The following is a 12,933-nucleotide window of genomic DNA, read 5'->3' as shown; positions in this document are numbered from 1 at the left end:
TTCTGACCTTGTATTCAACATTGAATCTCTGGACCTCCTCTGCTCTTTGTGTCAGGTCATAGATATTTAGAAGAGATGGGGTTTGATAAAAGAAGGATGATATTAATTCTTTGTGACCATACCCCCAGGCTTTTGACCTCTCAAATACCAAAGGTTATTATTACACATGAACAACTAGTCCAAGTCAGGTGTCATCTTTGGGAGCTGGATTTGTGTCCTAGGTTGATGCCCATGCCAAGGGACTAGCTCTTAATTCTTCCCTCTTTAATTATCTTATTTGTCAACACAGGGCACAGTCTCATGTGTGTCAAAGTTAGACAGTGCTTTCCAGTTTCCCCTCTTCTAGGTGATGCAATTGGCACTCCTAGTTTTGATACCTCTTTTGATGCCAAGAGGACAAAAGGGTTTTGAGAAATTTGCATGTTTCCTAGACCAACCCTGCTGAGTGAAAGGTCCCCACTGACGGTCCATCTCACTCCTAACATAGTTGGCACGTCTGGGAAACTAGTCTCCAGTGTTGATTTCAAGTCCATATCCTGGCAAGTATCCACAGAAAAATAGTGGTATCCATTAAATAGTTGGGTTTTTAGAGATCACACACCCAGGGCTGAATCATGATTATCCCTTTCCCCAGGTACTCCTTATTGTTGGGAGGACTTGGTCTGATCTAACATGAGCCTCCTAGGATAACCTTATCCTGAGAGCTAGCTGAGAAGGGATCTTCTGTGAGTGACTTCTCTGGGAATGATGCTGTCTCCCCTCCATTCTGTTTAACTCTTGTGTGGAAGTCTACTTCCCTGTCTTCAGTCACACCAGCTCTTGAGTTTGGGGAAAAAGCATTGTCATTCATTCATTCACTACCATTTGGTTTCCTATCTCAGAGGAAATTCTCCATAATGTAAAGAGAAACCTAGAATCTGACTTCATCCTAAAGAGGTCCTTTGATCGTCTCTTTCCATGCTCACTTGGGAGCATTAACTGAGGGTTCTGTCATGTGACCTTGGAGAGGTCAGAAGGTTCCAATCTAGCCTGAGCTGGGCTGGCATGTCTTCCTCCTGTGAAGAGCCCTTGCAACTGCTGGAGAATTTGCTTTCCTCTTCTGTTTTCTGCCTTCTCTTCATTGCTCCTCTCTTCTCTCAATCCAGATGCAAGCCTGTGATTTGGAAAAATCTGGGGATATTATTTCAGCAAGCTGTCTGCAATACATTTACCACAATGTGCACTTCCACAGAATATCACCAAAGTCATGTTGAATATTCGTGGTTCTAGAATCTGCCCTTTGAAAAGTACTCCATAGAGATATTTGGCTAGGCCTTAACTCTGGTTGGACTGCAGCCCCATCAGGGAGCAGGGAGTCTGAGCGCAGGATGGGTACCTCTGGTATCTTCCTCTCAGGAGACTGTGTCTATCCCAGGCAATGAACCATATAATGCTGTGTAAATGTTCATTTTCTGTCCTTCTCTCCATAGCCCCTGTGACCTTCAACATTTCTCCTTGGTGGCTGTCACAGTCCAGCTAGACATTTCTAGAATTTCTAGAATCCCTAGAAATTCTGAAGTTGCCCTTTTGACTGCTCCTCTCTTTCCTTCCCCTTGATATAATCCTTGTGTTTCTGCTTCTCTCCTCTTACTTCCTTTGCTTAGTTCCTTTTCTTTCTGCTGTTCTTAATGCACTAATATCCTCTATTCTCAGTGGTTGGGAATGAATATCTTCTCTTCTGTTTTCTTGTGCTACTAACAGACTTAGTAGGAATCCCTTAGAGCTTGGATGAGGGACATATCTTCATTGTACCTTATGACTCATTCTGCAGTCACTCTCTTGAGGCAAATTGACCAAATTCATTCATTCATTCTTTCTTTCTTTCTTTCTTTCTTTCTTTCTTTCTTTCTTTCTTTCTTTCTTTCTTTCTTTCTTTCTTTCTTTCTTTTCTTCCTTCCTTCCTTCCTTCCTTCCTTCCTTCCTTCCTTCCTTTCTTTCTTTTCCTTCCTTCCTTCCTTCCTTCCTTCCTTCCTTCCTTCCTTCCTTCCTTCCTTCCTTCCTTCCTTCCCTTCTGTCAGTTGAACCACTGTTCCAGGTCTCTAATCCTAGATTCTTTTGCAATTGAAAGTCACCAATCAGGGGTGCCTGGGTAGCTCAGTCAGTTGGGCGTCTGACTTCAGCTCAGGTCATGATCTTGCAGTTCATTAGTTTGAGCCCCACGTCGGGCACTGTGCTGACAGCTCAGAGCCTGGAGCCTGCTTCAGATTCTGTGTCTCCCTCTCTCTCCTCTTTCCCTGCTCACATACTCTCTCTCTCAAAATAAATAAATAAATAAATAAAGTCACTAATCACTAGGTGGAAGTTCAAGGAGGTAGACAACTGGGGAGAAGGAACTAGTTCTCTCTAGTTGGTATTAGTGATAAAGTACTGAAATTACACAAAGACAGCCTGTAAAGACAGCCTTAGCAACCCTCCAAGGAAAGTATATAGATAAGTTGTTCAGCATTTCTTAGAGCTCCTTGAGCTGTTGTTTTTAAATTTCCCCCCTTTTAAGGTTGGCTTTAATATTACCAGCAAGTTACTTTACCTTTACCAACACAAAGATTTGGCATTGATCTTGCAAGAAAGGAAGCAGGTAGATGTGAGGGAGCCCTTACTGCTGTTATGTGTTCTGCTGACAATTCAGATGTTGGAAGAATTTCAGCCCTGATTCTAAGATATAAGGACCTATTCTTGTCATCTTTTGGGAGTGCCCAGATTTATTGTACATTACTTCTTTGTTAGAGGCCAACTGTGTGATCTAGTCTTGATCTCTTTTTATAAAATAGATTGTATCTGAGACTGAATTCTAACTCAGATTATATCTGTGTTGCGGCCTCATGTCTGAGACCAAAGGACATCACTCCAGATACCAAAATTAAGGGCTTCTTCTGTTGATAACCACATTCTATTTGCTCTCTTGGTGGAGGCAAGAGGAATGATCCAAATCCATTTATTAAATGTCTCCTTTTCAGACTTAAATGCATATATTCATATGAATTGTAAAGGATGGGTTTCCAGTGTTCCAGAATTAGTGAACTGGGGGAGAGAATCCCCTGGAACCAGAACCAGAATGAGTAGCTCTCATCAATGAGTGGATTCCTGGGTTCTTAGGACATGGGGGACATCTCTAGTACAGTTTCCTACCACTAGAATCTACTCTTCTTGATGTCAACAATAGCAACTGTCTCTTCTCTCTGCACTGGAGATGGAGGTGGTGCCTATGGTCTAGGTAAAGGAGGGCATACTACAGGATCTGGACTCCGCAAAATTTTTCATTTCTTTTGAGTTAGAAATAATTGTGTCTTGGATATGGAATCATTTTAATTTTGGTATGTTTGATCCGACTATTTGATGTAGGGGAGGTTATTGTTTTGTGGCAGGGGGTGGGTAAGAGACTAGAAAGTCAAGTCTTCATTCCTTGACAGAGTCACCTCTACTTTATGAGCTACCCTGGGGAGGCTCATACAAAGAGGACCAACACTCACCGTGGTCATTCCACAGCACTGGCCCTCTGACCTCCTGGTAAAGGTCTTGATCTTGATACATCCTTCTTTCTGGTCCATTTGACCTATCACTTAATGGAGTGAATTACAGAGAAGGCAAAGTCCTCACCTGACTAGGAACTAAGAGGGCACCAGAAGTGCCTTCAGCATGGAAGACCCACTAGTGGCAGCTAAGCATGCAGGAGAGGGTTACTTTTCAGGAAGACCTGTCAAGTCAGCGTCAGGGCAGTGTTTTCACAGATGCTCTTACCTCGATGTCTTCCTCTTCCTTGTGGGGCTCACTGGCTTTAAGGATGTTAAGGTTGAACCTTCATCTTCTCAGGGAGGGAAATCTGTGGTGGTCTCCTCATAAAGTGACTTGATATAATCTAGGCCACACCACCTTTCATCATCTGTCCTCAACTGACCTGTAATGTATCGCTGGGTCTTTTCCTCTTGGAATATAACTAGAAAGGATTTGCAGAGGCCATAACTTGAGAAGCAGTAACAGTCAGAAGATTAAATTCCCCTTCCCTTCTGGCCTTGAGTTCTGTCTACATTCTGCATTCCTAGAGAGTCAAGATTAGGACCATCTTCTAGTCTCTGTGTTCCTAAGTAAAAGAAGGACAAATATGAATTTTTTAATGTAGCAACTGAAATTTAGTGTTTCCTGTTTACAAGTCATGTTGTTAAAGAGTTATGACATGGAAATGTGAACACTGGCCTGCCTCCTCTCATGGAGTATGAGGCATTCAGACTACCATTCCTTTCCTTCCTGGCCTCTGGCCTTCAACCAGGGAAATATCTCCACCTAAGTAAGCTCATAAGACTCATCTGACCACTATATTCCTCACCGTGATCTCCACTAGCTTTGGGTTTGTCATAATTGCATTTTATATGCTCCAAATGTGGGAACCCCCAAATTAGGAACATGAGAGTATCAGTAAGTAGGGGAGAAGGAGTTGCCTTAATGCTTTCATTTGACACATTTGATGAGCATTTTTAAGAGTCAGAATAATTTACCAAAGAATGGTGTCAAAACCCCTGGGGGGGCTCTGTCCCACCTAGCCAATGCTCATCTTTCTGTTGATAACCTCATCCCATTTCTCTCGCATTGATAGGAGTGAAGAAACAGTAAAAGTCCCTGAAGAAAGAGACATTTCTGATCAATTTGTAATGTTTCTTCATTAGAATGATATCAGCCTAATGCCTAGTCATAAGTGAAACCTAGGTATGTGGGATCCTTGACATGGGAAGACACTCAGCTGGGCATTAGGGTAGATAGACCATCTCTACTGATATCTGACATGAAAAGGAAGGAAACTCCGCTGGAGGTTCTGACTGCTAGGTTTTTAAAGCCTATGAAACCAATGGCCCAGGGGCCATGTCAAGGGTTTTGCACTGTTCCTACAATTCTCTCTTCTTGCTCTCAACAATGGCAGCCTTCTCATTTCTTGGCACTCTGAGGTGGAGATGGTACCTGTGGTCATGAAGAAAAGATGTGCTTCTCCATATAATCTGAACTCTGTAACTTTCACCTTCTTTTATTATAGATATATTGTGGACTGGATCTGGAGGCATTTCAATCTTAGTATGGTTGAAGGATGTTTGATATGAAGGATGTTATTGTTCTGTGACAAGTGTGTGGGAGACTAGAAAGTCATGTCTCCATGGTTGAAAAGTCACCTCTACTTTATGAGCTACCCTGGGGAGGCTCATACAAAGAGGACCAACACTCACCGTGGTCATTCCACAGCACTGGCCCTCTGACCTCCTGGTAAAGGTCTTGATCTTAATACATCTTTCTTTCTGGTCCATCTGATCTATCACTTAATGGAGTGAATTACAGAGAAGGCAAAGTCCTCACCTGACTAGGAACTAAGAGGGCACCAGAAGTGCCTTCAGCATGGAAGACCCATTAGTGGCAGCTAAGCATGCAGGAGAGGGTTACTTTTCAGGAAGACCTGTCAAGTCAGCGTCAGGGCAGTGTTTTCACAGATGCTCTTACCTCGATGTCTTCCTCTTCCTTGTGGGGCTCACTGGCTTTAAGGATGTTAAGGTTGAACCTTCATCTTCTCAGGGAGGGAAATCTGTGGTGGTCTCCTCATAAAGTGACTTGATATAATCTAGGCCACACCACCTTTCATCATCTGTCCTCAACTGACCTGTGATGTATCGCTGGGTCTTTTCCTCTTGGAATATAACCAGAAAGGATTTTCAGGGACCATAATTTGAGAGACAATAATATTCAGAAAGATGAATTCCTCTTCTCTTCTGGATTTGGATTCTGGATATATGCTGAACTCTCTAAAGAGCCTAGGGATCTTCTCCCTTTCTCCAAGTTTCTGAGGAAGGAAATAGAAGGTCTTTGATTTCTATATACACCCATAAACTGTTCATATGTTTTGAGTGTCTCTTATGTACTAGGTACTATGTTTGGTTATTTCACTTCTTGTGATCATCTCCCTCATGCCTTAGAATTTTAGAGATTGTTGGGGAGAATGGGACATTCTCTTCCGTTCCCTGTCTTTGGCCTTCCACACTGGTAGTCTGCCCTGGGAGTTTGCAGTGCTCTCTTTGGCAAGCCTGGTATCACCATTGCTCTATTTCAACCAATGATAAAGCAGAATTCAATAGGAACCCTTCAATATTCCTCATTCTGGTCCAAGATCCCTCCCCCCCCCACAACCCGCTACCTGTCCTTTCTCCAACCATCAATTATAAGATCATTTGTTATAACTCAGACATTTTCACTGTCCTGTGGGAATACTCTGGTTCTTCTAATAATTTATTATAGCTACTGCCCCTGTGTCCTTGGGTTCCTCATTATCTATCAGTCTCATTCTTTCTCTTGTTCATCCTCACTTACCTACATTTACCCTGGGATCCTGCCAGGCATCTACTCACAACCTAGAATCATCAGTGAAGTCCTTTCTCCCGAGAGAATATTGAACTGGCCATGAACTCCTAAGGCCAGTGCCTCATATCCATCTGTCCTCTGTAATTATCCCATATAAAAATCTATGTTTTGATCAGGAAACATGGAGCTGCGAGAACCTGCCAGCAAGATTCACAGTGGCACCTATCACCACAGACTAGAATGCCCCACTGAGTTCTCACTGTCAAAGAGAAACCACTATTTGGGTCTTCCATTCCTTTGTTTAAATCTTCAGGGCTTCCTATAATGGGTCTTGATTTTATCCTTTGAAAAATTAAGGACTGACTTGGAGTATTTATGTCCCAGTTTTCTGCCTGGGTGGTCCCTGGCAGTGACTGACTTTAATGAAGCAGGAGCAGCAGGAGCTCCTTAGTTTCTGCTCAGCCAGTAGCACTGTGCCGGTCGTGAAGGTCAGGCACAAGCCCCTGAGGTGCTCAGTGTTGGAAAAGCCTTCAAGAAGCAGGTACTGGAGGCTTTGTAAGCTCTGTAAATCCTCAGGCAAGGTTGGAGGCTTTCTGAGGGACAAAAATAGTCACCTATATGGCCCCATTCTTTCCAACATGAATGCTGAGATCTCTCCATTTCACTCTTCTTGGAAAGCTTGATCTAGCCCTCTGGCCCAAAGGTGTCTTGACTACCTCCGTTTGGCTTGTGGCTCATCTCATTTCACAGCATCATTTTTCTGAGGCTCTTCCTCTTGGTGAAGCTTTGTGGGCAGTGACATGAATGGCTTCTGGGAAGTCTCCTCATATGAGGGTCCGCTTATCTCCATAGCTGGTGTGTTCTTGACTTTCAGACAATTAGTTGGTAATGATGTACCTCCAACTGAGATGATTTTCACCCACCACACAAAAGTAGCAGTCTCCATGGGGATAAAATTATGTCCTGGGGCAGGGGGAGTTCCCTTTTATCAATGGGAAATCTTCCATGGAGAACACTTCCATGTTCTGAGCCATTACTGGATGTGTGCATAAATAGCTTCCTGGTATTAGGAAAGAAAGAACTTTGATTTCCCCTCTCCACCTTCCCTTTAATCCTTTGAGCCATGTTCTGTGTGTGTCTCAGTTCAGATGCCCTTCCCACGCACTCTTACCTTCCAGCAGCTTAGATTCCCCAGGGTGCAGTTACTCCCCTTTTCTGCCATGATTCCTTCAACTTTTATGTTTTTGTTTTTTTTTAAATCTTATTGTATCAACATTATAATACTAAAAATATTTTATTAGTGAGAAGATATAAATCCAATAAGCCCAGAAATATTTTTTCATTTTTTTCATGTTCTTTTTCTCCCTTGTTCATAAGTGGATGAGATATTTATGTAGTTCTGATCCCTGAATGCAATTTTTTTTTTCTGAATACAATTTTTACAGTCCTGTATAATCTGCTGCTGTTGGGATCAACTTTAGGGGTGACTGAGGGGTTGTCAATATTGATGATCAGACACATGGCCCTTCTCTGTCTATGGTCACTTGTACGAGGGGTATTTTTAATAAGACTAGAAGTGATACCTGCCTCTTAAACTCTGTCTCTGGATCTTACTATTAGTGCTCCAATGTCTGACCACCAAATCAGTGATATGGCATCTGACTTAAGCTTTAAGTGGTCTCTCTTAGGGAGAATGAGTCTCCTAAGGGGTGAGGCATTTTCCTTCTCCTTTTATGGGCTCTGCAAACCCTTTCTAATTATATTCTAAGAGAAAATGTCCCAGAGAGCATATTCCACAAGAGTCCAGAGGATGGAGAGGCTAAGAGGGACTTAGGATCACGTTTATTTATAAGCATTTATTCAGCCACTGCTCTGTAGATTCTGACTAGCAGATGGAGAGTTCCAGTGAGGTAGAGTCCAATTATGAAAAAGAAATTGTCCCACAATCAAGAACTTAGAAGCTACAATAATAACATCTTCAGGAACATTGGCTTCTAGGACACTGCTTTCTTCCAGATTTTCTCCTGGGTCCTTATACCTGCTTGGCCCCTCCAAGGGCCTACGAGATCTATTCATAGCTCTTATCTCACCCTGCATATGCTTTCTGGGCTGCCATGGGTACAACCATGGTGACTTCTACGTGCTTTGTGCTCAGCATCCGCAGGTCTGTTTTTTTAGATGGGGGTAGGACATTTCCTTTAATTTTTAAAATCTACGGCCATGTTTGTATTATAGGAGTAAAACACTGTCATTACTGGAAAGACCAGAGAATGCAGATGAGCAAAAAGAATACTGACATGGAGTCAGTTACTGTTAACATCTTTGTATGTGCCTTTCTAGACCCTTGTGCTCTTTTTAATGTTATTTCTCCAGGTTTTTAGTGCAAATAAATATAACTGTTCTTGCAGAAATGTGATAACAGTTTATCTGCCCACTATCATTCTCCATAGAAGGCATCTTGAGCATCTCATCTTAACTATTTGCATTCAGTATCTTGCTCCACTCATCCTCTGCTCAACATTCTCCACCTCCCATTATGAGTGACATCACCACCTGATAAGTTCTTTAAGTCTGACAAACCTGAGTCTACTCCCAAAATCAGATTGGTACTCTCTGTTTCACTGTGGCTGTCCAGTTTTGCCAATTCTATGTCATCACAAACATCCCTGGAGTTTGCTCAGCACCCCAATGTTATTGCCTTAATTTAGGCCTTCACTAAATCTTGCTTGGGTGACTCTGATTCCAGCCCTTACTACAAAATATCAATGTTTAATCCCTGGGTAAAGTCCTTTTTCTCAAGTTCAATGATGATCCAGATATTCCTCTGCCTAAAACCCTTCAGTGGCTCCCCATTGCTTACAGGGTAAGAATCCAGATTCCTTAGCAAAGATGTTACTGATGTGACTCCTGCACAGCCCTTCTTATGTCTTGTCCCATCTTTGCTTTTCCCATGGACTTTGGATTCACACTTACCATACAGTGTCTCCAAATTTTTGTGCCTTCTGTTCCCTTTTATTGGGATGCTCATTATCTTTTTCCATCCTAGGCTAACTTCCACGTGTCCTTTTGCAGTCACTATCTCTCAGCTACTCAGAACTCTTCTAGGTCCATCACATATCTGTCCATCTTCTTGGGCAACCTGGTTTGGGGTTCCTTCTGCTGAAGGTTGGGAAGACAGAAAATTTTTGATGCATCCAGTAAGGAAAACAGGTCAGGTTACCCCAGCCACTGCTAGAAAAGGCCGCTGCTCTCATGCGGAGTGAACACATGGGCCCTGCATTACTGGAATGAAGAAGGTGAATTGCCATCACCTTTTCCCAAGTGCCCTCAGACTGCATGTTGGGCTTTAGGACTTCTTTAGAAAATGCCATTGCTTTGTTCTAAAAAGGATCAAAAGTGTCACACATAGATAAGATACTAGAATATAATGAGATACATGACATTAAAAACAGGTAAAGAACTTGTGCCAAAGGGAAAACAAAGGTCATAGTAACCCTGGCGCCAAGAGATAGCACTAAGTAGGTGAATACTGCTGTCTCATTATAGAGAGGAGACACATATTTAGCTCTATGCATTAAGTTATTCCACTTACAAGAGGGATAACTTAAAGAAGGATGTTGTGATCATTATCACAGACCTGTGATTCAGGAGCAGCACAGTCATTCCTGAGACTGAGACCTAAGTGACATTTCTATTTGGACCTGTCTTCATAGAACTTTTGGGTTCCTTCCCTATGGTACTGTCTGAGAAATTAATATTAACCAAACTTCATTGTATACCAGTTATGTGGAGTTGGGTATTACAGGAGGAGTAATTGGAGGGGTTTGTTCTGGGTCTTCAAAGCCTTTTGGCTGCATGGTTCCTATTGATTGGATGGTTTGCTTAGGCCCTGCACTCTCTATGTCTAGATTTTAGTTATTCTTGGGCCTATACTCTGTCCTGCTCTAAAATGCTCCAGATTGTGTCCTCTCACCCCCTACTTTCCCCTAGGTTTCCTGGTTTCTATGATCTTTCAAGGGATGTAAAAATCAGTTAAATTTGGTGTGGGTTTCATTTATTCAACAATATGCTCCATGCCAATGACTATGAAATATACCAGAGATGGCACAAAAGGGTGCACAAGAGAAGAAAATGACTCTGAGCAGGCATCTTGCCTGAATAGCCCTGTGTACATACCCCTTTTCTGTTACAAAATTCATCCCAATCTTCTCATGGTATGAAGATAGAAACAAAATCTCCAAAGTCAGTTCCAATCCATTTGTGGAACGTTTCCTCTTGGACTTGTGTATATCCCTTTGGATTATAAAGGAAGTCATAAGTTTATATAGGATTCCAGACCCAGGATGTCAATCTGCTGGCTCTTAGGGCAGTTAGACTGGTTCTCGCTGGTGGGTGACCCAGACGCTGCAGGGACCTCACTGGAACCTTTTGCTGATGGACCTCCCTTGCTTGCTCCATTTAGGGGCCTGTGGGCCTCTAAGGAGGGTTTCTTACTGTTCCTGGTGCTTTTTTGTTTCTTGCCCACAGAATAGGCAATGAGGTGGGCCCTTCAGCAATGGAGATGGAGATGGTGACTATGGTTCTTATAAAAAATAACCTCATTGAGGGTTTGCTTCTCTCTAGGGCGATCTGGTCTTTTCACCTTCTGTGAGGGCAGTGGGTGGCCTGAATGGAGATATTTCAATCCTGGCATGACTGGTGTGGCTGTTGGATATTGGTGGGGGTGTTCTGGGGACTGGAGTGTCTGGGCTGTGAAAGCCACTCTCCATTTCAGAACTCTTCCGGTTTAGGGTGCTCTATATGGGCTCAAGCACATCACAGTGACACTTCCTGAAGGCTTTCCCAGGAACTGGCCTCTTGGGTGGAGCTGTTCTACTTATCTTCACCATACTCTTTGCCTTGATGGTGCCCACACTTTTATCCTACGTAGTTAAGCCTCGTCTCACCTTGTGTTATGTGCTCCAGAAGGGCTGGACTGTGCTTCTGATTGGAGAACAGAAGCCTGAAGGTCCTGCTAAGAGGGCCACTCTCACTAGGAGTCAGAGAGTTGGAGATCCTTGTCTTGGATCTCTTTTGGCACATTATTAGGTCATTAAGCGGGCTCCTGTGGTTGTCTCTTATTCAGTAGCTTTCAGTATTCATTATTGGTCAAAAGTCTGTGGTGGGTAATGGGAAATCAGATGGTAATTACCATAGTCTTCATTGTAAGCAAATCCCACAGTTTCTTATAAACGTGTTCAAATTGTCCCTTTTCTTCCTTTGTAGATGCACATAGCACATTTCCAGGCCCCATTCTTGGGGGACAGGTTAGAAGTGAACCACAAGGCTTCTCCCAAGTAAAGGAAGGTTTTTGAAGTGTAGGGATTCCCCTTCCTATCTTGACTCTGAATTCTAGTGACCTTTGAACATCTTGGCTGGGGGGTCCTTATGTTTTTTTGCCCTCAGGACCCCTGAGAACTGAATTACACACACACACACACACACACACACACACACACACACACACACACATTTTTTTGAGTGCTTTTATATAGTGGGCTTTATGGATTGGAATTTCCTATGCTAATCTCACCTCTGGTGATTTTACTTCTGCTGTGACACATCAAGGGTTGCTGAACAAGAGGCATTAGCCACCTACTATTCTGATGCTGTCTCCTGATTACCCCAAGAGATCCTCTGGATAGGTCCCTACTCCTCCTACTCTACCTTTTCCATTTCCCTGAGGGAAGGATTTAGGTTTGTACTGGAATTGGAGTCTACACAGAATTTGGATCTTGCCTGATTCTTACCTCCACTTCACGGTCATTGGGTGGGTGGCAGTGGCTTATGTGGTCTCCATTGTTACTTTTGTCCTCTGCCACCTTGGTCTTAGCTCCAACCCACTGCATCCTGATCTTTTCTCCCATTTTTTCCCAGCATCATGCATCTAGGAGGCTCCTTGCTACTGTGGAGCTACAATGAGCAATTTCCTTACAAGGGAATGGAGAGAGCTCCATGATCTCATTATATCTGGAACTCTGGAGAAGGACATTTACTTGTTTTCTGTTTCCTTTCTAAATTAGCAAAAATAAAAAAGAAATTAGGAAACCTGATTAGCATTCTCAATGGCTGCTGGCATCCATCAGATTGCTCTCAGTCCCTGCCAGAGGCAGACCACTGTTGGGCCACGCTCCTCTGACCTGGCCAGTCAGCTTTTGTGCAGAGTGGTTTCCTTTTTCATAGAGCAATTTACTTTTCTATACCTCAGTTTCTTCTTCTTTAAACACAAGGAAATGATACTGATTCATACCTAGTTAGGCATCTTTGCCTCCCTGGTTGCCACTTAACTAAGCCACAGTTCTTGTGTCTGTTAAAAGAGTCACTCTTGTGGCATATATACAGGCATGGATTGCAGATCCAGGCAACATTAGGGAGGGAGTCCTTCGTAAGATCTGTGCTTCCTCAGTTTGATCCCCTACTGAAAGTCAATGACAGCAGAGCTTCTTGTGGCTCTCTTCTATGCTCTTTGAAGTTTGCAATTGTAGATTCTCGTTACTGTTTTCTTTGGAGGGAAAAACTCCCCATCTATTC

Source organism: Prionailurus bengalensis, chromosome D4, assembly GCF_016509475.1.
Source record: "Prionailurus bengalensis isolate Pbe53 chromosome D4, Fcat_Pben_1.1_paternal_pri, whole genome shotgun sequence".
NCBI classification, from domain to species: Eukaryota; Metazoa; Chordata; class Mammalia; order Carnivora; family Felidae; genus Prionailurus; species Prionailurus bengalensis.
This window is presented reverse-complemented; position numbering follows the sequence as displayed.